Source organism: Rhinopithecus bieti, unplaced genomic scaffold (assembly GCF_001698545.2).
Source record: "Rhinopithecus bieti isolate Rb0 unplaced genomic scaffold, ASM169854v2 scaffold_34313, whole genome shotgun sequence".
Lineage (NCBI taxonomy): Eukaryota > Metazoa > Chordata > Mammalia > Primates > Cercopithecidae > Rhinopithecus > Rhinopithecus bieti.
In genome coordinates, this window is record NW_016814509.1 from 466,152 (window position 1) to 469,527 (window position 3,376).

The window sequence follows — 3,376 nt, forward strand, 5'->3', positions numbered from 1 at the left end:
TTTATTTATTTATTTATTTATTTATTTATTTATTTATTTATTTAGAGATGGAGTCTCGCTCTGTCGCCCAGGCTGGAGTGCAGTGGTGCGATCTCGGCTTACTGCAAGCTCCGCCTCCTGGGTTCACGCCATTCTTCTGCCTCAGCCTCCTGAGTAGCTGGGACTACAGGTGCTCGCCACCACACCTGGCTAATTTTTTCTGTATTTTTAGTAGAGACAGGGTTTCACCGTGTTCGCCAGGATGGTCTCGATCTCCTGACCTCGTGATCCACCCGCCTCGGCCTCCCAAAGTGCTGGGATTACAGGCATGAGCCACCGTGTCTGGCTGGCCAAATGGTCAAATTTAAAGCTCTCCAGTCAGATTCTGTCAAGTCAACATTCCTAAATCTTTTCCCTTGCCTTCGGATCCCATAAATTTACCCCAGGTCCCAAATCGGGGAGACATTTTTTCTTTTATTTTTGAGATGCAGTCTTGCTCTGTTGCCCAGGCTGCAGTGCAGTGGTGCAAACTCAGCTCACTGTACCCTTCACCTCCCAGGTTCAAGCAATTCTCCAGCCTCAGCCTCCTAAGTAGCTGGGATTATAGATGCATGCCACCAAGTCTGGCTATTTTTTGTATTTTTAGTAGAGATGGGGTTTCACCATGTTGGCTGGGCTGGTCTCAAACTCCTGACCTCAGGTGATCTGCCCACTTTGGCCTCCCAAAGTTCTGGGATTAAAGGCACGAGGCACCACACCCGGCTGGGGAGACAGATTTGAATTCACTCCTGTCTCTTTGCTGACCAGTTTTGCAAACAAAGCCACTACTTTCTCAAAAGCTAGTGTTTCATAGTATTGGCTTCTGCGCCCATGGGGCAGCAAAACCATTTGATTGATAAAAATGTGAAGGCCAGGCGCAGTGGCTCTCGCCAGGAATCCCAGCACTCTGGGAGACCTAGGAGGGCAGATCACCCTAGGTCGGGAGTTCCAGATCAGCCTGACCAACATGGAGAAACCCCATCTCTGCTAAAAATACAAAATTAGCAGGGTGTGGTGGTGGATGCCTGTAATTCTAGCTACTCAGGAGGCTGAGGCAGGAGAATCGCTTGAACCCAGGAAAATAACCAAAATGCAACAAATCTCAGAAGGAATGATCCTGCAGAAACTTCCTGATGAAAAGCTTCAAAAACAGCATCCATAAAGTGCTTTGGGTTTCAAATATAAGCTCAGGTGTTCTGGGCTGGCGAACTCACTATTTGGAGCACAATGCTAAATAGGGCCAAAGGCACAGGCCAATCACCTGGGGGTGGCTCATCTCACTGGCCACCAGTGACCTCAAAACCCAGCCAGCTTCATTCCAGAAAGCCACGTTGTACACAAGTTGAGGGGGGCTGTTGGATACTGGGGAGAGTCCAGCACGATTCTAACTTTTCTGTGTCTTCTCTAAGCCCAGATGTCTGCTCTCATTTTAATTTTGCATGATCTTGTAACGGCACCAATCCCAAATCGTGTGCGTTTAAAATGCCCTAAGCTTCAAAATATACGCTCTCTTTATAAAGTTAACGTGATTGCTTCTGAGTTTTTAGAGAAATTGAATGATTGAGTGCAAAAACACTGTTTAAATCAGACAGCGTGCTATACACATTTAAAAAAATCCCAGTTAAAAAAAATATGTATATATTGCTTGGTTTCAGAAGAGAAACAGGCCTTTTATTGACATGATGTCAGGGGAACAGTACTAAAAAAACATCAAAGATAGTCACACACACACACACACACATATCGGGAACACCCTCTGTCTTTCCCATATGCGGTGTGGAAAACGGGGCCAGACGGTCCTGCAGAAACTTCCTGATGAAAACAGCCCCGTCAGCCCTTCCTAAGCTTGAGGTCGGCTGCCACGGAACCCCATCCAGGGCTCCAGAGCTTCCTTCGCGGCTCAAGGGACGCACTGCCCTGCACGCATTGCCTGCTTGCAGCCGACTTGAGGGGCTCACTTAGTACCCTGTCCCGGGACGCGGCTAGATCCTGGGGAAAACCCCTCCATCCAGCCCCATCTGGCAGAGAGACTCCAGATTAGCAACTCCGGAGTCACGTGAGCCAAATTCACGCCGTACCCCTGTTCCAAGGTTAATCACCCCTCGCCCCCTCCGCTTCCGGGCCGCGCTGATGTGCCTCCTCCTCAGGCGGTCCTGGGGTCTGCGTCTCCCAAGCAGCTTTCAGGGTTAAAAAGGAGGGGATCCGGGGAGGGGAGACGAACTTCTTTGTTCTTTCACCGGATAAACTCAGTTTACGGAATTCTCCAAAACTCACTCCCATCCGCAATGTGCAAATATCTCTGATCCTCACTTGGAGGGCGAGCTACTGTGTTCCTGGCCCTAGGCTAAGTATTATCTTGTAGGATCACATTTAAGTCTCCCAACAACCCCCTGAGGTAGGTGTTATTATCCCTATTCTACAGATGAAAAGAAATGAGGTACTGAAAATAACTTGCCTAGGGTTTTACAATTAACAGATTGGCACAGTTAGGTTTTGAGTCCAAGTCTGTTTTGACCCAAAAGTTCTAAATCTTTATAACTGTTCTTCATATAGCAGGAATAAAAGCAACAACCACTCCTTGCAGAGCAATTACTATATTCCAGGCACGGTATTTCTCCAAACTACTCTCAGAGGCAGGTTTGCCACTTACCTGTTATGTGACCTCAGGAAGTTTCTTAACTTCTGACTCAATTTCCCTGTCTGCAAAATGAGGCTAAAAATATGGTTGTCATGAAGAGCAAACGAATTAATATACGTAAAGCCTGGCACACATTCATTCATCCCTGAAATTGTTGCTGCTGTTTTTTAACCATCATCTCCACTTCACAGGTAAGGAACCTAGCCTTGGAGAGGTGAAGCAGTGAATTAGTCCAGCTTGCCCGGTGCACACCCAGCTGCAGAGACCCGCTCAGAAGTCGTGCGGGATGGGGGCCCGCCGGCAGGTGAATTGCACTTGGCAGGTGGGAGATGAGCTTCTCCGGGGTCGCTGCAGAACGCGCCGCAGCCCGGGAGGCCGCGAATGGTTATCAGCTACCACGCAAGGCTGGAGGTCCACCCGCTCCGGATTTGCTCGTAGTGCGAGGGCCCCTGCGGTGTGCTGGGGGTTCCCGCCAGGCCCACTCAGAAGCACTCGGGGGGACACCTGTGGGCGGGGCCCGGCTGCCCCGCAGGAGCCCCCGGCCCGCGCGCTCACACTCAAAGCCCCCCAAGGCGCGGAGGCCGCCCGCCCTCCTGCCCGCCGCGCTCCAGGGCGGAGTTTCCTCCTCTGCTCATTGTTCACTGCCCAGCGCCCGCCCAGCCCCGGCCCCGCCCTGCCCGGCCGCCGCCGCGGGCGGGCTCCTGGGGGAGGGGCGGAGGC